Source organism: Mustela nigripes, chromosome 1, assembly GCF_022355385.1.
Source record: "Mustela nigripes isolate SB6536 chromosome 1, MUSNIG.SB6536, whole genome shotgun sequence".
NCBI lineage: Eukaryota > Metazoa > Chordata > Mammalia > Carnivora > Mustelidae > Mustela > Mustela nigripes.
This window is the reverse complement of record NC_081557.1, coordinates 16,050,103-16,077,250: the sequence shown is the minus strand read 5'-3', so window position 1 is coordinate 16,077,250 and position 27,148 is coordinate 16,050,103.

Below are 27,148 nucleotides of genomic sequence, written 5' to 3'. Positions count from 1 at the left end.
GGATTAGAGTGAAGATATATTATCTGTCATGACATATTCAGAAGCATAATGTCTCTAAACTCGATGCCTTTCTGTCTCCTACCCTCTTTAAAATCCCATCTTTTCCTGAAAGATCAATAGTCAGCATGACATGGTTTAACCTATATGGGATAAATTAATGGAGTTTCCTACTGCTGTTTGGTTGAATGTATCATACTTTTGGTAGATTAAACATTTTCAAACAAGTAGAGGGATGGCTCAAAGACAGCTGTTTGATAATAAATTCTATGAACAAAGCACTATGCTAGACATATTCTGAACATTCCTCTGGGGATTTATTCCAGTGGGATTGAGGAAGCAACAACTAGTCATGTTTCCAGTGTTACATAGTTAGTGAACTGTCCAGACTGACTTTGAACCTCGGTGTAATTCCTAAATGCACACTCTTCCCAAAAGAAACCATAACCAAAATATTATTGCAAAGGACTATTAAATTATGTCCATATCCTTCTTTACTGGTGGACAAAGAATCGTACCTAATACAAAGAAAATTTTATGTAAAACAAAGCTATCTTATTTCAAGTTCCCCTCAAGTAAAACTCAAAGTGAGCATTTATATTCAAGCGATTTAGTAGGAAGAATGCCCAGTATAACCTGGTGAATGGAGAAGCAAGACAAGAAAGGGAAGCCAAGCAAGGCTACGATTTGTGGGAAAGCAGGGCAGAAGTCATTTCCGCTGATTTCACTGAAAAATTCTAAAGTGTGAGATTTTCTTCAGGAATTACCAACTCCTGAGGCCAGGGACTTAAGTCTCACACCCTAATCTGTCAATATTTGTATTATAGCTAACGTCTGCACCAAAAAATTTAAACTCTGTGGCACGGGCAAGTGGCCCTAATAGTCTGTGGGTCACACACAGGAAAAGAGTCTGAGGCATAAACCATTAACAAGAACTCAGAGAAGGGCTTACACAAATAGAAAAAGGACCCAAGGCAATTTGAGCATAGTACCTCTGTTGTCTGTTACCCTGGTCTTGTAAAATGGAACGGTGCATTCAGAGAATAACCAAATCTGGAACTGTCCAAAAAACATGACTTAAAACAAATCCTATAGCTGTATTGATTCTTAAATTATTGAATACTTCCTAGGTATACCAATTCTAGACTGATAATCTGTTGGTGTAGAAAAGCAAACTAAATGTTTCTTCCATTAACGAAAGGGGAAGAGATATATCCATTTGGGTGAGGAATAATATTCTAAGTGTCATTAAAATGGGATTGATTAAAAATGGTTTCTTTACCTGCCAGGGTCTAGTTGGGGAATTGTTGGTGAGGCGTAATAAGCAAGATAAATGGACGGGGGGGCCTAGTTTATGATATACGGTTGCTTTAGTTTATATCCTATAGAATTGTCTAGGTGGTTGAAAATTGATAATGGGAATTCATATAGCCCTCTAAATTCATGATTTGGCTTTTAAGTCATTCCAGAAGTAATATCCCATGATGTGCTGTTGTAGAAACATCGGCTGGTATACAAGGATTAATACCACACATTTGCTTGAAGTTTTTTTTTAGCCACGTATTAGCTTCAAATTGAAAAAGAAAACCACATAAAGCTCCTTAATAAATGTAGTGTGAACTTGATTGAAACATATTGCTAAATTATTAAGTGCCCCAGAGAGTAACTGAAATATCATAGTGTCGGTATTCACACTCCCATTTTTGTTGCACAGGGCTTATAAAACACTTACAAACACATTACTGTATGCAAAACATAATGCTCTTTCTGGAACTCTGGTTTTTATGGACTTTTATGACTGAACAATTGATATTTACCTATTGAGATTGGCTTAGAAGACCCCAGAGCAGCCCAGCAGAAGATAAACTATGACTATTTGCCTATCATATGAGAACAGCAAAATAGCTAAAGGCCTCTTTAAATATTCCCGGTATTAAACCAGCATGCCTGTTTAAAAGTTCAACATTTCACTGTCATACTCAGCAGCTCCGTTTCTCTTCCAGACCTCTTTGGTAAAAAAAAAAGGGGGGGGGGCCCTGAGAGATCTTCTGAAGGGATTATGTCTTCTGTTGTGACCATATACAAGGAAACTACCTCTTCTTTCTTATCTGAGATTGTCTTCATGAGTGTTATGGGTATTGCCTGCATTCACAGGTGCTAATTGGGGTTCAGTAGTGTCAGATGGGCTGACACAGGGCTGCGATAAAGAAGGTTTTTAAACAGAGATGAAATTAAAGGCGTTTCTCTGTGACTCTACAAGAAAAAAGACCCCCCCACCCACCCAAGTCACTGTAATGCAAAAGATTTTATCCTAAAGGATTTAGCTCTCTGGTTCAAAACAAGTGGAATCACTCTAGTTGAACACCTAAGAGAAGATATATCAGAATTTAAGCAGCCACATACAGAGTAAGAGACAATTCTTTTCCTGGCCAAGAAAAATAAGGTGTGGTCAGAAAAGAAAACTCACCTTAGACAGATGCATTTAGGAGCCAGTAACTGTTACTAATAAGTAAATAAGGCATTAGCAAAGCCCAAGGTAGTTTGGATGTCCTTAGGGACCAGGTGGAATATTAACCTGATTGTATGAAGGGGCTGACTTCACACGGGCAGAAGAGATAGGAAGGCATTTTTGGAAGCTGCAGTGATGTTCAGAAAGGTGAGGTGGGAATTTTGGCTTCTGGGAAGCTATGAATAGACTGGTTTGGTGGAAGGGGACAGAGCAGTCACCAGGAAGCAGTGATGAAAATAACACAGTGAAGGCAATGGGGCTGGATCTTAGAGGACCTGGGGCCATGTTAAAGATTTTATCCCGTAGACAGTGGGAACCCATTAACGATGTCTGAGTGGAGGAGTGACAGTCGTAGGCTTTTGCTCCACTTCAAGCCAGAACAGAGACTATCAATTACCACAGATTCTATTCTCTCTCTTAGCCAAATGGAGGCTTGATGGGAGAATCCCTATTGTGGGCAGAGTGGGAGGAGAGAGGAATAGAAGGTTTTCTGAGGAGTCAGAGCTCCCAAAGGTTGCACAGCTTGTGCTCTTCCATACAGAAGAGGGAATAATTAGTCCCAGTGGGTGTTCCATCATAACATGCACTTTATGACTGGGTCTGCACAATGCCAGGCAACTGGTGAACATTGTTTTCTTGTTCTAAGTGCTCATTTTAGTGCAGTGCAAACTAAGCCTGGGGCTAATGCTTCTAATGCAGCTGAGGGCGTTTTTATAGTGGAATTTTCCATGTTAACTTTAAGAATTATGTAAAGTGAGGGTTTTTCATTTAATGTCTTCGCATTCTAAGCACACAGAGCTACAACTGTATTGGCAAGAACCTTATTTTATATGAGTGACAAGGCAAAAACGAATGGGTCCTATAACCCACAACGTTCACTTGGTTTAAAGAACCTGAAATGATTTGCCTAGGTCAGTGACATGCATTCCAACAATAGGAAATGCAATGCAAGGAAAGTAATCCAGTAATGGGGGGGGGGGCAGGTGGACTTTGAGGACAGGAAGACCTAAGTCCATTTCCCTTTCTCAGTACTCTTCAGCTGTGGGATCTACGCAGTTACTTCTCTGAGCTTTGTTTTATGGATATTTTTCCGTAGAGAACTGATTAGATGTTTTCAAGTGATTTCATGTAAAATAATGTAATCACTAAAAATAGTATGAATGTTATTTCCCAACAAAGAAACAGGATTTTTTTTCCCTTTTTTTTTTGCTTTGCTTTGCATTTCTTTCTTTCTTTCTTTCTTTCTTTCTTTCTTTCTTTCTTTCTTTTTTAAAGATTTTATTTACTTATTTGCAAGCAAGAAAGAGAGAGATAGAGGTAGCACAAGATCAGGGTGAGGGGCAAAGGGAGAAGCAGACTCCCCCCTGAGCAGGGAGCCCGATGTGAGGCTTGATCTGGGGACTCCAGGATCATGACCTGAGCCAAAGGGAGGCACTTAACTGAATTCTTCTACAGCACAGAGTAGAGTGAAACATGCCCACAATGCCACATATCTATGCCTATATATATATATATATATATATATATACAGTTACAGTGCCATGCTTTTATGCTTTTTATGCTTTTACACTGAAGTATAAATTAGTCTTATTTTCTTATAATGAGGTTTTGGGTAATTTTGCTTTCTTATTTGTAATTTTACATGATTCTTTTATTGCCAAAGACTTGTGTGCCTTTAATGTAAGATACAGCTTTTAAACACAAATACCAAAAAAAAAAAAAAGAAAAGAAAAAAAGATTTTCTTCATTCTATTGAATTATACATACTGAAGCACCAATGACACACAGTTATCCCTTAAGATACACAAAGTTACTTATCAGATCCAGCACTTTGAATTTTGCTGCCTACCAGAGCCTGAAGTCTGGAAGGTTTGAATCTCCAAAACAGAAGTAGTTTGTGGGAAATGTGTATTGCATTAGGCACGTTATCACCACAGCAAGCAGGTATTATTAAAATTACAGTATGATGAGAGAATTAGAGCTAAAGGAGGCATGAACAAAATATACAACTGTTTAGTGGTAGGGACGAGATGGACCCTAGGCCAATTTGATTTCCAAACCCATGCTTTCTCAACAACATAATATTGTTTTACCGTTGCTCAGTTTAGAATCAAATAAGAAAAAGTAAGAAGGAATGCCTCTAGAATATACTTTCCCTAGGTGATCAGATAGGTATAATTCTGAGGAGTGATTTTTTTGTTTGTTTGCTTCAAAATACCACTGTCTTTGAATGTCATCAGTATATCTTTGTTTGTTTTTGTTTTAGGCAAGGAAAGGTGTTTAGGCAGGGCAAAGTATAGAGATGACAAGGAGTTTTTTGACAGTTGAAGTTAGAAACTTGCAAAATGAAGGAGATAGCCATTAAATGCTATGTATTTCCCATCGCACCAATATTTGAAAGCAGAGGTGAAAACTAGATTGGCTCTACTCTATTAGAGATCCACTAAGAATTTAAATAAACTAAGAATCCAACAGTTAAGTAAAAATATTGGGATAGTAAAGAAGAAAACATAAAAATCTTTGCACCTGTCCAATGGTCTTTTGGGATTGTATAGACCACATGGGTGGGATTCTCAAATAGCCTCCCAGGCTCAAACTATGCACCAGTAACCTTAACTGGACAAGCCTTCAGCTCTCAGATTTAGTGCATATTCTGTATCTAATTCTCACAGAAACCCTGGGTACTAATTTTAGATGAAGATACAGAGGCTTCTGGAAGTTAAATAATTGTTCCAGTGTTTTCATATAATCTAACTTTAAAGTTAATATTCTTTCTAATGAACTATGTTTTCTTACCCCATCGGATCTGATCTGCGTATGATGGGTAGAGTCAGTGCATGAGAGCTACCTCTCTTGAATATGGTTCTAGGACAGTACATATACTAGAAGGGACTTTCACGGTTTAGTTTGACAAATGTCAACTTTTTTTTTTTTTTTTTTTTTTTTATTCTCTGGCTGTTTTGTTTGTTTTTTGTGTTTTGACTGGTATAAATGAAAGTTTGATTGATCACCAGATGCTGTGCTACCATGCTATACCACCTTGGTTTAGAGTAATTTTTTTTCTTTTCTTTACTTTTCTTTTCTTTTCTTTTTTTATTCCTTTCTTTTCTTTTCTTCCTTTCCTTCCCTTTCCTTCCTTCCTTCCTTCCTTTATTTCTTTCACTCATTTTTCTGAATGAACATCAACAAAAGGAACTTAAGGCTTTGAAGCATCCCATAATATGATGCCATGTGAGTTCTTCATTATGTTTATACTTTTTTAAGCTATGGCTATAAAAGCATGGGTTGTAGTTCTGTAGTGAAGGTTCTATAGGGATCCTTGAGGTAAAATCTTAAGTAAATAGTATGTAGTATGCCTTTATCAAGGCATTTTATTCCTGGTATATGTTAATTTTATGTTTTTAACTTGAAAAGGTGAGGGAGAAAGGAGTGCATGGTGGCGAGAGAAAGAAGTCTTTCTTGTTAGCCTTCCAACTACAGTAGCACTGTTAATAGGTAATGTTGGCTTTGGGAGAGGTGGTAGTTAGGCTGGGAATAGAAGTGGCAAAAGATCAGAATCCTAGAAAATCTTTATTCCTCATAAGCTCACTGTGATAAGAACTACCTAACAATTTACCCCCAATACATGAACTAATGATTTTAATTAGTAATATATAGAGAGGATTCTCCAGGATAAGAACACTCCTATAAACCACATGTAAAGTTAAGTAAGTCAAGCTGTAGCAATTATAAACAAACAAACAAAAAAAGCAACCGTACTATAGGAAACATAAAAAAACAGAACAAAAAAACACCCACATCTTTCTTAAATGGAAATTAATAGAGGAGCTATGAAAAGAGATCAGAAGTCTATGAACATGCTCTGGGACAATTGTCCTTTTGTATCTTAATGTGTATTTTTAAGCCCAATTTAGCTCACAGCTAAGACTGAAAAATTACGAACTTTTCCAATGCTTAACTATATTACCATTTTCTGATCCTGGCACAGGATGTTTCTGGATATGTTGCTGATTAAGAACCAGCCAAATACTGTGAGGCTCACTGGGTTTGCCATTTACTTCTAAATGTATCAGGTTTCTAGTAATGTTGCTTTTCAGAGGTAAATGGCTCTTCCATCAAAGAGCACATTTGCATACCTTTCAAATCTCATCACCCTAAAGTAATCATCACTTGATCATAAAATACCTTTCCAAGTGCTGAATGACATTGAGTAGTTTGTCATACAAAATGTATGGGAAATAAGCAAAGGTATGCTGTATGTCTAAAAGACTCCCTTTGAAGAGACTATTTTGGCTTCCTGTAGATTTCTCTACAATCTGTCTTTTAAAGAAGTATTTTCAGCTTCTGGCTGATACAATTTAAATATTCTGTAACTAAATCTCTTTGTTTATGCACTCCTTTATTTGCATGCATGATGCCACTATCCAAAATAGCCCCAAATATGATATAAGGACTTAACACAATGCTGTTTCAAGGCTAGATTTCCTTTTATTTTGCTTTTATCCTTCTGTACAAGGTTAAAGAAAAGTTTGCAATTTTGGACATATGGAGAATGTGTAACTACTTGCCTATCAAGGAAAAATAAGTAAGTAAGTAAATAAATAAATAAATAAATAAATAAATACAAGTTTAAAAGACCTCACAGATCCTCTTAAGGAAGTAAGAGCAGAGGCACCTGGGTGGCTCAATGGGTTAAGCCTCTGCCTTTGCCTCAGGTCAAGATTCCAGAGTCCTGGGCTAGAGTCCCACAATGGGCTCTCAGTTCAGCAGGGAACCTGCTTCCCGCTCTTTCTCTGCCTGTCCTTCTGCCTACTTGCGATCTCTGTCAAATAAATAAATAAATAAAATCTTAAAAAAAAAAAAAAAAGGAAGTAAGAGCAAAGTATTACCAGTCTGATGGTAAGATGAAAATATATTATTTTGTGTGTGGTAAAAATGTGTACAGACTAGGATGAGACCAATTCAGATTTGAATTCTGTATATTTTACTTATAATAAATAATAAATTCTGTATATTTATTTATCATAAAGAATAAATAATAGCTCTCTCATTTTGAATAACATATTGAATAGTTTTAGTCTATTTTCTGATAGGTAGCATAGGGATTCTAGCAGCTTTTTCTCCAGTCTTTAAATGTTTTATACATTATATGGCACAAAAGAAGATACTTAATCCAGGTGAGTTTTTTATCCTTGTAAATTAATGACTAGGAAAAGTGAGGAATTTTAAAAAATATATTAGAATAAAAAGCATAATTATATAATGCTAAACAGCATAATATGCTCTTATCAGATAGGGACTCTCAATCTTATTATTAATTAGGTTTGTTCTCCCAATTATAGTTTTGTATGTTTTTGATTTCTAAAGAAATGCCTTTTTGGCACGACAGTGCCCAGAATATCGTGTATTTCTGGAAGTATGACAAAACTTGGTAGATGTTTTGCAATAGCTGTTTACTTTTCTTCCTAAGCCCAGAGAGAAATTACATTTTCCAACCACCCCTATGGTTTTTGTTTAGCAAGAGAGAATGTGCACAGCCAGCCCCTACCCCCAAATCTCCTGAATGTGATTTTCTCTGCTCCTTCCCTCTGTGTCGCCTTGGTGAAAGAACACCTTAGTGGTGATCTTTGAAGCTGGTGGAAACATAATGGATATAATGAGCTGTAATAACCAGCATTGAGAATGACCCCCAAATTTCACATCCCAGTGATCAAACCTTTGTTTAGTCTCTTCCCAAATTGAAACGAGGCTGATCTGTGTGGTAATAGGATACCACTTAAGTGATAGATGACTTTTAAAACTGGGTCATAACAAGCATTGCAGCTCCCCTTTTCCATTTCTTGATTTGCTTCCTCTGCCACGGGGACACCCAGGCAGCCCTGCAGAAAAGCCCATGTGGAGAGAAATTGAAGAACCTGCCAACAGCCAGCATGAATTTGCCAGCTATGTCAATGAGTCCCTTGGAAGCTAGTGCAAGCTTTCATCCTTAATCAACCCTCCAGATGACTGCGACTTTGGCAAATATCTGACTCTTGATGAGAAACTTTTTGCCAGAACTGATCTATCCAGCCAAGTTGCTCCCAAATTCCTTACCCACAGAAATTATAAGAAAAAGCAAATGTGTTGTTGTTAAGCCACTTTAATTTATGGGTAATTTAAACTTAGGAGTAAGTTGTTATACAGCAATAGATAACATATCTGGTGATCTGAATCACAGGTTGAACAAGAGTCTCCCAATAGAAATAGTTGCATTGGATTCAATTGAATAATGATAGCTGTCCCTTATGTAAGAAACTAAAATTTGTTTTAGTACTTTGTGTTAGCTTAACTAATATAACTAATATCAAGAGTTCCATAACTTCTGAATTTGGGGCTTGTTAACATTTTGTACTACATAATTCTTCACTGTGGGAGGATGTCTTAAACATTATAGGAGATTTAGCATCATACTTGATTTCTGCCCACTAGACACAACACTTTTCCCCAACTTGTGACAATAAAAAATGTCTCCATGTATTGCCAAATACCCTCTGGGATGGAAAATCACCCATGGTTGATAATCACTGAGCTAAAGAAACATTAGCATTCTTTTGAGTATTATGCTACTGTGATCCTGATCAAGTCACTTAAACTTAGTTTCCTCCTTTATAAAATCAAAGTTGATTAACCAAGTGAAATTTAATTCTGAAATTGAAAAAAAAAAAAAAAACCTTGTTAAAGGCCTTTTTTCCTTTCTATCATATCAGTATCATAAGATCACTTCAGTATACCATAGGATATAATTTTTTAAAAGAAACAAATGTTCTAGCTTATTCAATAAAACAAGAGAGAGAGAACAAAAGGTATATAGGAGGGGAGAGAATAAATTAAACTGTCTATGTTCATTGGTGTTATGGTTGGCTGCAAGAATCTGAAAAATTGACAAAAATTGCTATAACTAATAAGCAGTTATAACAAGGTTGAAGAATACAAAATTAATATATAAAAGTCTCTAACTTTCTTACTAGCAGTGAGTAAGTGGACTTTGAAATAAAAAAACCCAGTAGCAGTTATATTGGCACCCCCAAAAGTGAAATAGTAAGTTATAAAGATAACAAAATGTGTATAAGATCTTATGATGAAAACTACAAAACACTGATGAATAAAATCAAAGAACCAAATAAATGGAGACTACTTTACATTCATGGATAAGAAGACTCAGTGTTTTCAAGAAGTGAGCACTTCTCATCTTAATTTATAGATTCAGTGCAACCCCAGTCAGAATCCCAGCAACTTATCTTGTTTCTTAGGTTCAAGAAAGGGATTCTGAAGCTTATACGGGAAGGCAAAAAACTCAGAATAGCCAATAAAGGAAAAGAATGAAGTTGGAAAACTGACACTACCCAAATTCAAGCCTTACTATTAAGCTATAATAATCAAGACTGTGGTATTGGTCAAAGATAAACATGTAGATAAATGGAGCAGAATGGAGAGGCTAGAAATAGGCCCACATAAATATAGTCAACCGATCTTTGACAAAGGAGGAAAAAAAAGAATCCAGACACAGACCTTATAACCTTTATGAATATTAACTCAAAATGGATCATAGACATAAATGTAAAATGCAAAACTCTTAAATTTCTAGAAGATAATTTAGAAGAAAATCTAAAAGATCTTAAGTTTGGCAATGATTTTTTTAGGTAAAACACAAAAGGGATGATTCATGAAAGAAAGAATAAGTTGGGTTTCATTAAAATTAAAAACTTCTCTTGTGAAAGATACTGTCAAAGGAGTAGAAGACAAACCACTGACTGGGAGAAAAAAGACACACCTGATAAAGGAATGTATCCAAAACATACAAAGAATTCTCAAGTCTCAGCAAGAAGAAAGCCAATTCAAATATGAACCAAAGACCTCAAGGACACCTCACCAAGGAAGATATATAGATGGCCAGTAAGCATATGAAAAGATGCTTCACATAATAGGTCATCAGAGAAATGCAAATTAAAACAAGAAGTTACAATGCAGACCTGTTAGAATAACCCAAGTCTGGAGCACTGTAGGCATCATGGCTTGTGAGGATTTGTAGCAACAGGAACACTCATGCATTGGTGGTGGGAAACCAAACTGCCACAGCCACTATAGAAGACAGTTTGGCAGTTTCTTATCAACTAAACATACTCTCAGCAGGCAACCCAGCAATCACACTCCTTGGTATCTACCCAGAGAGTTCAAAACTTACATTCACAAATATGTTTATAGAGGCTTTATCCATCATTACCAAGTCTTGGAAACAACCAAGATTTCCTTCAGTAGGTAAACAATAAATAAACTATAGTACATCCAGACAATGGAATACTATTCAGTACTCAAAGAAAAAACTATAAAGCCATGAGAAGACAGGGAGAAAACTCAAATTGATATTACTAAGCAAAAGAAGCCTGTCTACTTTAGGTTACATTTATTAAGATTTCAACTATATGACATTTCTGAAAAAGGAAAAACTGAAGACATTTAAAAGATCAGTGGTTGGCAAGGGTTGGGGAGAGGGAAGCTTGAATAGCAGAGCACAGAAAAATGTCAAGTTAATGAAGCGACTACGTATAAGACTATAATAGTAGATACCGGTCATTATACATTTGTCTGATCCCATAGAAGATATAATTCCAGGATTAAACCTTGATAAAAACTTTGGACTTTGGCTAAAAATAATGTGCCAAGTAGGTCCATAGGTTCTAACAAACTGCAAAATTCCCAATCCTTCTTTTGTTTTCTACCTCTGCTGCATTTTCTTTTTGCTAACTAACTTCCTCACCCTCATTAGCTGATTAAGTGCAGGTTTTGCAAAAGTAGTTCTCAGAAAATATCTTTTTGATCGTTATTGGAACTCTGAGCAAGGAGCAATGATCTAGTTAAAAGAAAAACAAACAAACAAACAAAACAAAACAAAACAAAACAAAAAACCAGCCTGAGCTGAAACTGTAGGACAGGTAAGCAATTTCTCTTATCATGTCAAAATCTTGACCCTGCTTCATTGGAAGGTGCCTGCTTTTCAGGGGCTTCCTAATGTGCATCAGCTGAATAAAGCTTTTCTTTTCAGAGTTATCTATTTTTTTTTTTTTTTAAGTATCTTACCTCATCCATAAAAACAAAACAAAACACCCCACACCTGGAAAGTAGTAGTGCTACCCTAATGAGGCCACAGTTCAAAAGTCACACTGTTTGTTTTTTTTAATGCAACATATGACAATAATATAATACTTATGCCACCCTCAAACTAGGCTCAGTGAATGATTCCAAGTTAATTTCCCACCATTCTATAAATGAACAAACTCATAGCACTAGTTACTATAAATATGGGGAAAAAATGTTTAAACTTTCCTTTTAATTAAAAAAAAAAGTTTAGACTACCAATTTGAAAATTGGTAGTTGTGTTACAACAATGAGACCTACACTAATCATACTTCTCCCACTGAACCACTAAGAAACCTTAGTCTCCCACATTTTTCAATCAACATAAAACATTCCTATGGCATCCAACCTTGTGTCATTTCATAAGCCTAACCAGTTCTCAGCTCATACTTTGCTGAGGAATCAAGGAAAAATATTTACTAGAACAAATGTTCTTTGTGCATAGAGCAACTGATTTACTGTTGGAAGTAGACATCCATCCACATTCTATCTCAGAAAGAGTAGGAGAAAAGAATATAAATTCTAAGGAGTCAGCAAAATGTACATGAGAGTCCAGAATCTTGGCAAGGGAGGCAGGAGATGGGTTAGAGAATAAATTTTCACATGGCACAAGTTTGAGAAACTTTGAGTCACTTTCTTCTGCTTTCTCTAATTTTATTTCTGAAAGAATGGAGACTATGTGGGAAGTAAAGCACTGACATTGAGAATAACTTATGAATCCCTCAGGGTACTATAGAAAAATTGACATTACAGCTATATTTGAAGTAAAAAGAAAATTAGGAAATGAATCACCTTGTATGATTATAGTGCATTCTGACAAATTTGCTCTTTTTAGCTTTCTTCTGCATCATCACTTATTTTGATATCTATATCACATTATTGCTGTAAGATGCCCTACAAAAGAGCAAGGTGATTCAGTAATGAGAGATAAGATCACATAGCTGTATTTTTGAGGGACTTTACCTTTGGTAGTTTAATAAAAAAAAAAAACTAGCTGGCTAAGACCAACTAAGATCAAAAATACATTTGAATGTATGGTCAGAGTGAAGTAAAAATAAATCCTGCTTTTAAATCCAGCTTTAAATCCTGGCCTAACACTTTAAGAGATTAATGACATCAACTTTCTTAAATTCCATTGGTCTTAATTTCATGGTCTATGAAACAATAATTATATACTGTAATACATTTGATGTAGGGAAAATAGTCTAAAGTGGGGAAGAATAGGGTCACCTGGGTAGCTCAATTGTTAAGTGTCTGCTTTCGGCTCAGGTCATGATCCCAGCATCCTGGGATCCAGCTCTATATAAGGCTCCCTGCTCAGTGGGGAGTCTGCTTCTCCCTCTCCATGCTCTGTGGGGAGCCTGCTTCTCCCTCTCCAGGTCCCCTGTGCTTGTGTTCCCTCTTTCGCTCTCTCTGTACTAAATAAATAAAATCTTAAAAAAAAATAAAGTGGGGAAGAATAAATGACTTACTGAATGTATATCAACTTTTTAAAAATGTTCAAATAACATGGTATATATTATTTTATATATTGCCCTCAATATAATTTATTGTTAATATTTTTCATCACAACCACAAAAAATATATAGCTAAGTAGTCCCATACTAAAAGAAAGCTAATATTGTACAAGTATCATTTTTGACTTTAGAAAGTTGTTACTCGTACTTGATTAGAAGTAGTAAAAGCCTTTTTAAGAGTAAATACATTTATCTCGTTTTAAGATATGAGACAAAATTAATTTTTGCTTAGAAATTAATATTTTAATAGATGGCTCTAATGAACTGAAATGTATTTCAAAAGATGATATTTTTAGAAAGGACATTAATGTGGGATGAGATGTCCAATTCTGATGCACTGGACATAATGCAAAAGAGACACATATTTAACTATGCTCAAATCTCATTTGAAATCATTCATTAGACATTATTCTTTTGTTCTTTCATTCAGTGTTGCTTTCATTAAAAACAAAAATCACCTACCATGATGTGTTGGATACTGAGAGCTTATGGTGCATAACATATAGATCTTACCCCAAGGGGCTTGCTTCATTAAGTAGTGGAGACAATAGATGACACTCGAGAGGTATGTACAAAGACTATGTGAAATATAGATTCAGAACCAGTACGTCAGCGAGAATATCTGAAAAAGACACACTTGATAGTAGCAATTGTTAGTGAAGATGTGGAGCAACAAGAGTGCTTTTATGTATTTTTTTTTTAAGATTTTTTTGTTTGTTTGTTTATCTGAGAAAGGAAGAGTGTGAGAGAAGGAGAGAGAATCTGAAGCAGACTCCATGCTGAGTGTGGAGCCTGATGTGGGGCTTGATCTCATGACCCTGCGATCATGACTTGAGCTGAAACCAAGAGTCAGATGCTCCTGGAACTGAGCCACTGAGGCATTCTGCAACAGGAACACTTGTTCATTGAGACAGGGAAAGCATGGCCCCTTTGGAGGGCAATGCATCAATTTCTCGCAATGTTAAGCATAGCCTTCCCATAGGATCCAGTAATAGTGCTCTTAGGCATATATCTAGCTGATTTGAAAACTTAAATCCTTATAAAACTTTGCACATGACTATTTAAAACAGAAGCTTTATTAATAATCTTCAAAAACTGGAAACCACTAAGATGTCCTTCAAGGGACGAAGGAATATACAAACCATGGCACATCCAAACATTAGTAAGCAGGAAAAATAAAGAAGGGGAAAAACATGTGACTTTATGGTGAAGAACCCTGAAAACACATTACCTCTTCCAGATAATCAAGGTTAATATCAAAAGTGCTAAGTCATGTTGAGAGCATGTAGCCCTCATGTAGTGTGATAAAAATGACATTTCACCTCTGTCCTTCTACCAAAGAAATCTATACCCGTCTTGTAGGCAGAAGAAAAGCATCAGACAGATTGCTTATTGAAGGGCATTCTATGAAACACCTGATGAGTGAGTGCTCCTTGAAATTGTCAAGGTCATCAAAAATAGAGTCTCAAACTGTCACAACCAAGAGGAGATTAAGGAGTTATGACAACTAAATGCAATGTGTTCATATCTTTGTGATTATTTATTAAGAATATTTGAGTTTTGTGGCAAAAATGATTTTTGTATCATATCCATTTATTCTTTTTTTTTTTTTTTTACATTTTTTGAAGTTTTGGCAGTCTTGCCACATCTACTTTATTCTCTTTTGTCTTTTAAATTCAATTATATGTAACATACAGGGCTATATTACTTCCAAGTGTATAATATGGTGATTTAACAATTCTGTATGTTATTCATGCTCATCACGATAAGTATACTCTTTTTTTTTAATAAAGATTTTTATTTATTTATTTGACAGACAGAGATCACAAGTAGGCAGAGAGGCAGGCAGAGAGAGAGGGGGGAAGCAGGCTCCCTGATGAGCAGAGAGCCTGATGTGGGGCTCGATCCCAGGACCCTGAGATCATGACCTGAGCCGAAGGCAGAGACTTTCACCCACTGAGCCACCTAGGCGCCCATGATAAGTGTACTCTTAATCCTTTTCACCTATTTCACTCATCCCCCCACCTCTCCTCTGGCAACTATCAGTTCTCTAGAGTTAAGAGTCTATTTATTGGTTTGTGTCTTTTTTTTCTTTCTTTCCTTAAATTCCATGTCTGAGGGAAATCATATGGCATTTGTTTTTCTCTGACTGACTTATTTCACTTAGCCCATTATACCCTTTAGATCCATTCATGTTGTTGCAAATGGCAAGATTCCATTTTATTTTATGACCGAATAACATTGCATTGTGTATACATATACACTATTTCTTCTTTATTCATTCATCTATTGATGACTCTTGGGTTGCTTCCATAATTTGGCTATTGTAAATAATGCTACAATAAACATAGGGCTTCATATATCTTTTTGAATTAGTGTCTTTATATACCCTTGGTATATAAATGCATGATATACCAGTAGTGGAATTATTGGATCATATAATAATTCTATTTTGATTTCTAGTAGTGGAATTATTGGATCATATGATAATTCTATTTTGAATTTCCAGTAGTGGAATTATTGGATCATATGATAATTCTATTTTGAATTTTTTGAGGACCCCCTATACTGTTTCCCAGAGTGGCTGCCCCAGTTTGCATTCTTACCAGCAGTGCACAAGGATCCCTTTTTCTCCACATCCTAGCCAACACTTGTTTCTTGCATTTTTGACTTTAGTCTTCCGGACAGGTATGAGATGATACCTGATTGTGATATTGATTTGCATTTCCCTGATGCAAATCTGTTTATTCTTATCACAAATACACAACAATTTGATGGACGATACCACCCATTGTCCAAAATATTCTGATTTTATTCTTTGTGTGTTCTTTGTGGTAGATTTAACCACAGACACTTAAAAAACAAAAACAAAAACAAAAACAAAAACAAAAACCTCTCCCTACCCATAACCTTCTCTATTTGGTTCTTTCTGCAAGAGGGATGAAGGATGAATTGTAGGTCATTGAGATTTTATTCAGAAGCAATGGTTAACTGAGACACCCTGTAACAACAAATCCACTTTTAACTAATTCAATATTACCCACTTTATAACTTAAGAGTTAATATTCTCTTCAGGGTTTTACACTTGGAAGACACAGTCAAATGTACAGATTGTTGATTTGTAGTGACATCCTCTATTCACATGCTCTATGTAAATTCTACAGTAGTTTGCTTTTTTTTTTAAGATTTTATTTATTTATTTGACAGAGATCACAAGTAGGCAGAGAGGCAGGCAGAGAGAGTGAGAGGGAAGCAGGCTCCCTGCCGAACAGAGAGCCTGATGCAGGATTTGATTCCGGGACCCTGAGATCATGACCTGAGCCTAAGGCAGCGGCTTAACCCACTGAGCCACCCAGGCACCCCTACAGTAGTTTTTATAAGGCCTCTGCATCTGATTGTGTGAAATAAACAATCTTTAAAAAGTAAATAGTACTTCATATAGACAGTTAACCTTCTGTTAAGCAGATTAAAAAAAGAAATTTACAATCAAATCAAATTTTATAAAATATTTCTTTCATTTTTGTGGGGAATCAAATGTGTATTATGGCATTTCTGAGAGAAATGGTAAGCATTTCTATTTAAATTTCAAATCAAAACCTCTTTTTTTTTCCCCCTTTGTTTACCATGAGTTTAGACTTCATTTAGCATGCAATCACTAGGTGGTTGTTTTAGAAGCTGCATCATCATTTTGCTATATACTAAAATACATAATTTTAGAAAATTACAGATTTAAAATTTGATGAGAATAAAACATTCACTTTTTTTCTTATTTTAAACATTCCCTTTATATTTAAGGCTTATCCAATGATTTTGTTTACATATTAACATATTTTCAGATTACAAATTGGTAAAAACCATTTTGGAGCATCATTTCCAAACTTAATATTCTATTCATTTATTTATTTCTTCATATATATTTTTAACATTTGCTTCTTGAAAGGGATATTTTACTCCCCTGGAGACACCAAAATTTGCTGTGATCATGCTTTGTACCATGCTTGCTGATAAACAGTATTTATATTGCTAGATAAAGAATAATGTCTGTTTTTGACCTTATCATTTGAACTTTAGAGAATCTCTAATTATTTGAGAACCTTTTCTTTTCTTCTGAAATAAAGAGGCAATTCTTCTTGTAACCTTTAGAGTCCTTATAGAATAAAATCATTAATAATCAATGCCCACATTTTAAATCATCACTTAAAAACTAGGGATGACAAAGGTAAGAGCAAACACAGTGGAGACATTATGAAATTATGGAATGGAAATGACTGAGCAACCATTTAAATATGTGGCTTAAATCTGTTGTATATATATGTATTAAGACATGTGACAAGGATATATTTATAAAAAATAGCTTCATTAGTTAATTTCTCGGAAAATTATTCTGATGGGGTAAATATGTAGAGGGAGGAGCAGATAGTAAAAACTGCTATTATGTGATAGAGAAAAGGAAAATATTGGATTTTCTCCAACCACCATCTGCTGTCAGTTTCAGCTTCATCTATAAAACATATTTAAACAGCAAAGGCAGTGTGAAGGTTATATGTAACTTTTCAGCTTGCAAACAGCATTCAGGGAAGATTGAGGTTGGGGCATTTAAATTTTAGTGATTTCAGAATGTTGGAGAGAAATGATGGAGCAATTGTAGAGAAAACCAGACTTACTAACCTCTGTGTACATCTGTTACTTATCCATAAAGTGGGGTGGTAAAAAAAAAAAAGAAAAAGAAAAAGAAAAAGAATCCTTCAGTATTGCTTGGAGGCTTAAATGAGTTAAAATATGGATGGGCTTAGAAGAACACTTGTCAAGTAGTTAAGTACATTACTGTGTGCTGTCCTCCTCCGTAGGTAGCGTCATTCTCTAAAGAAGAAAATCATCAAGTTCGGTCTTGAGAGAAAAACTAAAACATACAATTTTCCCAGTAACTCAAGACTGCCCTCTGCTGCAATGGTAAATGTGAAGAACTTAATACTATCTAGTAGTGTAGAATACATGTATCTACCTAAGCTATAAATACCACCTTGCAATTTTGTGAACAGTGTTGTAGTCTTCTATACATCTTACATCTTATGCTCCCCCCAATTTGAAACCTCATGTTTCTATGTAGCTGTAGTTTGCAGTATAAACATTGCCGACACTTCTTCCCTTTTGCATTTCAAAACACTTAAAATGAACTCTTTTTCTAATTCTTTTTTTTTTTTAAGATTTTATTTATTTATTCAACAGAGAGAGAGATCACAAGTAGGCAGAGAGGCAGGCAGAGAGAGAAGAGGAAAGAGACTCCCCGCTGCGCAGAGAGCCCGATGTGGGGCTCGATCCCAGGAACCTGATTTCATGACCTGAGCTGAAGGCAGAGGCTCAACCCACTGAGCCACCCAGGCACCCCTCTTTTTCTAATTCTAAACAGTAGTTATATAATCTATAATTCTATATTATAGTTACCAATTATAGTTATATCCCAAAGAGGAAAGAATAAAAGGATAGAAATCATGAATGGAAAAGTACTAGACAACTTCCAGCAACTCAAATTTAAGCAGAAAGACATAAAAGAGACAATTTATAGGAGGCATTTTTTATTATAAGGTATATATCATTATAAGTTAAACAACGTGCTGGTCACCCAAAGTTAACTCTCTGCATTAGCTAACATTGGGGTCTTTTTTAGAGTTTAAGGAAATTTAAATATACCTTATATCAAATAAGAATTAGGAATTTTTAAAATAATTTTCCTTTCTTCCTATCAAACCTTATGTAAGTCACCTTACTTTTCTAAGTACCAGTTTACCTAGAAAATTAAAGTTTTATACAAGTTTAATACTCTGTAATTATGGACTTCTCTGATTTTATATACTAATCATTTAAGTTCACTATTTTAAGGTCTCAAGGTAAATAATGAGAATAGTAGATATTTACCTACATGCACAATCTTGGCACATTTACTACTAATTGCTTAATTGGACTTCAAGTGATGTCCAAAATATAATTAACTTTTGTAGTATTTTGGCAGAATGAGACATTTAATAAGCCCTTTGATTAATAAATAAATTTATGTGGATAACACTATATTGCAATGTCAACATTCTACAGTCAGTTATGGTGGTATTAGAAACACATTTTGGATTCAGCCTATCACATCAGTTAGACATAGTCAAATGCATCTAGGCTTTGAAATATGACTGATATGTCTTTGAATCTTCATTCCACTTTCCACATGTCACCTTGAATAAAGGATTTTGTAACTCTGAGTTTAATTTTTCCTGAAGCTAAAGCAGAAATAATAGCAATCTCATTGAGGATTAAAAGGGATAAAATATTTAGTTCTGGCTTCATGATAGCTCTTCAAAATATATTTACCTATCTCTACTTAGAATTATTACATAGTCTAATACCATTATTATATATTGGCTTTCATTTTTCCTGTGCCATTCTCATAGGCTAAAAAAAAAAAAAAGATAGATAAAGCTGTTCATTAGTTGTAAGCCACTGCTCCAATTAAATGTATTATTTAAAAGGCATAATATTATGTAGAGTTAAAATTCTTTTACCAAATATCTGCTTAATGGGACTCATTTGCCTTTCCGTGAAGAAGAGCATGCTTTTACTCATTCATTTACCTTTCTATTCCTATATAAAAATACAGCCTTACTAGTCAGTGAAACTATTGTTTGATGATATAGATGATTGCATAATATACTATTGTTGCAATAAATTGAGAGCCAATAAGTATTAGAATAGATATCTGTTATTTGTTCAGAGCAAAGAAACCTTTTTTCCTCTTGGCTGCTATCTGCCTCATCGTGTGGATTTCTGTGTTAAATTGATTGAGCCACGAATGAGCACTTCCCTCAGCCTTCAGAATTGCAGATGATTAGATCTGAGGTTCAGAAATAATTGCTTTCAGAGAGAGAATTTAGTTTGTCATCTATTCAATTCCATATTTTTATGACAGCCTGTTTACTTTGGTTTAGAATCAAGATATCCTTATTACCTCCACCGTCACTGTCTGTCACTTAGTGTGTCTGGCTGGGGACAAGAACTACCAAGAATGCAATAAAAAAGAAGAACGCCTAAACCTCTGAGTTTATTGACCTACTCACTTTTCATAGATGAATGAGACAAGAACGGGTTCAGAAAATATGTGCCGTGAACGGAGGACTGAGAAAATAAAGATTAAAAAAAAAAAAAAAAAAGACATTTCATCAGCTTTCCAGAGACCATTGTCTGGGGGGCGGGGGAAGGAACTACAGGAAAATGATGTTTCACCAACAGCACTTTATGCAGAGACCGTGAGGAAGACCAATGCCGGTTTGAAGCCTACAGTATAATTTCTCAGTTAATGCTCCGTGAGGATGAAGGGACATTGCTTAGGACCCTCTGGCTTCAATGATGGGAATTATTTTTTAAGAAACATGTATCACTGATGTCAAAATTGAACTTCTTTGGCTTTGAGCCAGCATTATTGCTCTGCTCATTGTTCCCTGAAGATGCCAAGGTCTGTGGCCTCAGATATCCATGCTTGGCAACTAAGTTGAATCAACTCTCCAGAAGCAATTAGCAGATTGATCCAGCTACCCAAAACCCTAAACAGATGAATTGTGTGTCAGACAAAGCAAATCACTTCTTGACACTGACAAACTTGTGTGGTGAGTTGGAAAGACTCGTCGCTTCGATAAACACATATTCTATTTGTGGCAGGAAAGCCTACTCTGAAGCAAATGGGTACAGAAACTTGGATTATGAGCGAGAGAGCTGGATGTATAGTTAAAATCAGTGCTTGATATTAATCAAGAGTAAAATCAAAGTGTTACCACCTGATATACTTATTTCACTAGTGACTCGCTTCTTTTACCAAGTGCCTTAGAATTAGGTGACAGTGCATCTTAAATTTCCCAGGAAAGCCCTGCTTTATACATTTATCATTCCATAAAAATGTTCACTCTCAAATCTTTTCCATTTTGAATGCTTAAAGTTTAATCTCTGTGAAGCATTAATGATAATTTCATAAAGTATGCTTTTTAAAATAATTTTTGTTTATAAGGGTAAGGGGAAACAGACGAGTCTCTCTCTCTCTTTTTTAAATTAATGTCATGGTTATTGTTGAATATTTTTTTTTAAAGGTTTTATTTATTTATTTGACAGAGAGGAATCACAAGTAGATGGAGAGGCAGGCAGAGAGAGAAAGAGAGGGAAGCAGGCTCCCCGCTGAGCAGAGAGCCCGATGCGGGACTCGATCCGAGGACCCTGAGATCATGACCTGAGCCGAAGGCAGCGGCTTAACACACTGAGCCACCCAGGCGCCCTATTGTTGAATATTTTGAGTTTTTCTGCATTGGTAGCTTTTTTAGGTCCTTTATCGTCTATAAAAATAGAGACTGTGATGGGCTTCAGGAAGACACTAAATTTTAATCTACAACATATATATGGCCTCTATTATTATTATCTTCTTGAGGCTTATACCTTATAACCTCTAACATTATAGGGATTTTATACATGAAGACTGGCTGATCAATTAGATCTTGAACATCTATCTGTTGACTGTTTCTTTCTCTGTGGAAGGTGTTTCTTTTCCATTACATGCTTAAGCTTGTCCTCTCAGTCTTATTTCTGCCTCTTTATGTCCAAAAATATTTTTCCTAAGTACTTGCTCTGTATTTCCAATGTCTAAACACCTCCTACAGCATGCCTCACTGATATCTAAACTCAACAGGCTCTAATCAAATTATTTAATTTATATTAAGGACTTTCTCCATTACTTTTGAAAAAATGTTAAAAATGTCACAACCTGGTAGTAGGGGCTTCCCTAAAAACCTGAAGCAGCAACGGAAAACCACCAGTGGAAACAACAACAAAAAATACTTGAGAAGCGGGGAAAGAAAGTAAGACTAAGGGGCGCCTGGGTGGCTCAGTGGGTTAAAGCCTCTGCCTTCAGCTCAGGTCATGATCTCAGGCTCCTGGAATCCAGCCCCGTATTGGGCTCTCTGCTCAGCAGGAAGCCTGCTTCCCCCCCACCCCCGCCTGCCTCTCTGCCTACTTGTGATCTCTGTGTGTCAAATAAATAAATAAATAAATAAATAAATAAACAAATAAATCTTAAAAAAAAAGTAAGGCTAAAATTAAATCAAATACACTTGAAATATTTGCATGAAATAAGTCAGTTGGAGAGGCACAGAAGAAGAGATAGCTTGCAGTGAAATCTTTCATGCAATGTTGATCTCGGTGTGCTGGGGAGAAATTACAAGCTTGGAACTAAAAAAATTTTTTCAGAAATTAAGACAAAATATACTGAAATAGGTAATTTAAGAAAATTATAGAAAGTTAAAAGAAGATTTGAATAGAAGTTTGAAACTTACCACAGCCCACAAAAGAAGGAGCAAAGAACAGTTCACTAGATCTGTTGCATAAAATTATCAGACATCTAACATAAAGAAAATATTTTGTGCAACTGGATAAAATAATTATATAATTTTATATAAAAAATGTAGAATTACCCATGAAGGTCTTATAATAACTAATGTGTATATACCAAATTATATAGGTCAGTTTTTAATAAATTAAAAAATATACCATAACAACAGGAGAAAAATAGAAACATAATATTTATCATATGATTTAATTCATCTCTTTCAGGTCATGATTTATCAAATGGACCAAAAATAAATATATATGAGATCTTATGGAACATAATATTTTCCTATAAATAAAAATGTATCATTTTTTTCAAGTATGCATGTAGTAACTATAAAAATCACTTCCAGATACAAAGCAACAAAGAATATTTAAAAAAATTTCTAAAACAAAGTTAATATCCAGAAATATTTAGTAACACACTCCAATAAAACTTAAAGTCATTAATAAAAAAACTACCCCCCAAATACATATCCAGATAATTTCACAAATACTACTAAACCTCTAAAAAAATAGATAGTCCCAAATATGTCCAGGGCATAGTAAAAAGAAAAAAATACAAAAAAATACAAAGAAAGTTTCCAAAATAGTTATATTCTAGGTTATAATTCATACAAAACCTGACATGAAGATCATACAGAGAAACAGAATTGAACAAGCACACTAATGGATAATAATTCAAAAAGTTAAAATAAGTATTAATAAACATAATTCAGTATCATAATGAAGAAAAACAGATGTTCTTGTGGGATTAATTACAAAAATGCAAAGTCAGTTCGATTAAATATTTTAATATAGTTATTGTTATTTTATGTCAAAAGTAAAAAAGCATAAGACAATTATGGTCATTTACAGTAATATTTGTAGGATATTTAATAAATTTAATTATTATCAAGAATATCCTGAAATGAAAATACATTGTTATTAGTTCTTAATAAATTAAGGATAGTTATGTCTATAACTATTTACATATATCCATCATCAGACTTGGTAATCTTTTAAGGAAAGCAATATAAATGACTATTTATTTTATCTTATACAAAAATAGATTTCAAAAGGATTAAAGTTTTGGGACACCTGAGCGGCTCAGTTGGTTAAATGACCGCCTTTGGCTCAGGTCATGATCCTGGAGTCCCAGGGATCAGGATCCCACAACAGGCTTCCTGCTCAGCAGGGAGTCCGCTTCTCTCTCTGACCCTCCCCCACTCAAGCTCTCTCTCTCATTCGCTCTTTAAAATAAATAAATAAAATCTTTCCAAAAAATATCTTATTTTTTGGAAAGATTTTATTTATTTATTTCACAGAGATCACAAGTACGCAGAGAGGCAGGTTGGGGGGGGGGGGCAGGCTCCCTGCCAAGCAGAGAGCCCCATGTGGGGCTCGATCCCAGGACCCTGGGATCGTGACCTGAGCCAAAGGCAGAGGCTTTAACCCACCGAACCACCCAGGTGCCCCAGTTTTAAATATTTTATAAAGCCACTGAAAATGAGTCAAATTTTGTGTTGATAATTATTAAGACTACTAAGGGAATAGAGTTGCAGAACCGCTTATGTTACTTTGTTCTCGGTCACACTTTAAAAAGCACTTGGTGATATACTTAATAACCTTTATAAACTTTGATACATAGAATATTTCAGGACACATTCAAAGGTTCAAGGTCAGTGGTTGTTGAGGAATAACAGTTGGCATGCAGCCAGAAACTGACCTTTTCATGATATGTCTTATCTCGTGAAATTTTACCATGAGCACAGGTTGCCTTATGCTTCATTATTTGCTTGGGAATGCTTATTTTTTCATGTATGTTGGATAAACAAGTGGAGGAGAACTGCACAAATGTAAAATGGCACATGCTCTTATTTGATTTATTTTCACACAGAAAGCATTGTTTCTGCTTCCAGCATATACCAGGTTATCACAAAAGCCACTCTGCTGAAAGGGGTACCTAACGGGGTAATAACACAAAACACATACCATACACAGATGGAGAGACATACGTATGTACCCACATGTATTTTCTTCTCCCTTTGCCAGTTTACCAGTATGCATTAGCCTACAAATTATGCGGTGAAATTCTTCTGCGTTTGCATATTTTCTTTATGAAACTATTTAAAATGTTATTTCGGGGGCGCCTGGGTGGCTCAGTGGGTTAAGCCGCTGCCTTCAGCTCAGGTCATGATCTCAGGGTCCTGGGATCGAGTCCCACATCGGGCTCTCTGCTCAGCAGGGGGCCTGCTTCCCTTCCTCTCTCTGTGATCTCTTCCCTTCCTCTCTCCTACTGTGATCTCTCTCTGTCAAATTAATAAATAAAATTTAAAAAAAAAAAATGTTATTTCGAATGTAAATGACCTGAATACAACAGTTCAAGTATATACACTGATATTTGAACACATGAATTACAGTAGAAATATTTGAAGTGATAGCATTTTTGAAACAAAGGAGAGACTAGATTATCAGAAGAACAAAAACTGAGGGAAGTTTACTGAGTACCATCAGATACAAAGCTGTTAAAAGAAATAAATTAGAGTTTGATGTGGCCCCATTACTGTGTTTTGAGTAAGAAAGAAAGGCATTTTCCACGTAGCTAGCACGGCAACTGAAGTGTTTAAAATAGCACTTTGTACCATCAGGGTTCATGTATAGTATAAGCAGCTTAATTATAAAAGGGGAAATGAGTAGAATAAAATAGCAGGACTCCTTTTTTTTTTTTTTCTTTCTATTTTCCTCCTTTGTACACAAAAAGTAGAAAATTATACACACCTTAAAAAAAAAAAGACTGAAAAAGAAAGAAGAAAAAAAAGCACAATAATCTCTAAACACCTGTTTCTGTGATAGAACATTTTGTCCTAAGAATGATGATGTTCTGCTTCTCATCTCTTACTTAAAACTCAGACGCTCTAAAGACATGACCACCCTGAATTCCACAAAAAAAATGTCATGTCTAGTTTCATTCTTCTGTATACAGCTTTCTGGTTTTCCCAGCACCATTTATTGAAGAGACTGTCTTTTTACCACTGTATATTTTTTCCTGCTTTGTCCAAGACTATTTGACCATAGAGTTGAGGGTCCATACTTGGGCTCTCTACTCTGTTCCACTGATCTGCATGTCTGTTTTGTGCCAGTACCATGCTGTCTTGGTGATCACAGCTTTGTAGTAAAGCTTGAAATCAGGTAATGTGATGCCCCCTGATTTGTGTGTGTATGTGTGTGTGTGTGTGTGTGTGTGTGTGTTTCAACATTTCCTTAGAAATTCAGGGTCTTTTCTGGTTCCATGCAAATTTTAGGATTATTTATTCCAGCTCCATGAGATTGCTCTAGGCAATATAGACATTTTAACAATGTTTACTCTTCCAATCCAAGAGCATGGAATGGTCTTCCATCTTTTTGTGTCTTCTTCAATTTCTTTCATGAGTGCTCTGTAGTTCCTTGAGTACAGATCTTTTACCTCTTTGTTAGGTTTATTCTTAGGTATCTTATGGTTCTTGGTGCTATAGTAAATGGAATCAATTCTCTCATTTCCCTTTCTATTTTTTCATTGTTAGTGTATAAGAAAGCAACTGATTTCTGCACATTGATTTTTGTATCCTGCCACATTACTGGATTGCTATATGAGTTCTTGTAGTTTGGGTTTGGAGTCTTCTGGGTCTTCTATATAAAGTATCATGTAATCTGTGAAGAAAGAGAGTTTGACTTCTTCATTGCCAATTTGAATACCTTTTATTTCTTTTTGTTTCCTGATTGCTGTTGCTAGGACTTATGGTACTATGTTGAACAAGAGTGGCATGTGTTGGAGAGGATGTAGAGAAAGGGGAACCCTCTTAACACTGTTGGTGGGAATGCAAGTTGGCATAGCCATTTTGGAAAACAGTGTGGAGATTCATTAAGAAATTAAAAATAGAACTACCTTATGACCCTGAAGTTGCACTACTGGGTATTTACCCCAAAGATACAGATGTAGTGAAAAGAAGGGCCATCTGCACCCCAGTGTTCATAACAGCAATGGCCCCAGTCACCAAACTGCAGAAGAACCAAGATGCCCTTCAACAGATGAATGGATAAAGAAGATATGGTCCATATATACAATGGAGTATTATGCCTCCATCAGAAGAGATGAATACCCAACTTTTGTATCAACATGGAACGGGACTGGAAGAGATTATGCTGAGTGAAATAAGTCAAGCAGAGAGAGTCAGGTATCATATGGTTTCACTTACTTGTGGAGCATAAGGAATAACACAGAGGACATTGGGAGATGGAGAGGAGAAGTGAGTTGGGGGAAATCAGAGGGGGAGAAAAACCATGAAAGACTGTGGACTCTGAGAGACAAACTGAGGGTTTTGGAGGGGAGGAGGGTGAAGTGTTGGGTGAGCCTGGTGGTGGGTATTACGGAGGGCATGTATTGCATGGAGCATTGGGTGTGGTGCATAAACAATGAATTCTGGAACACTGAAAAGAAATAAAATAAAATTAAAATTAAAAAAAGAAACCTCGGGACACCTGGGTGGCTCAGTTGGTTGGACTACTGCCTTCGGCTCAGGTCATGATCCTGGAG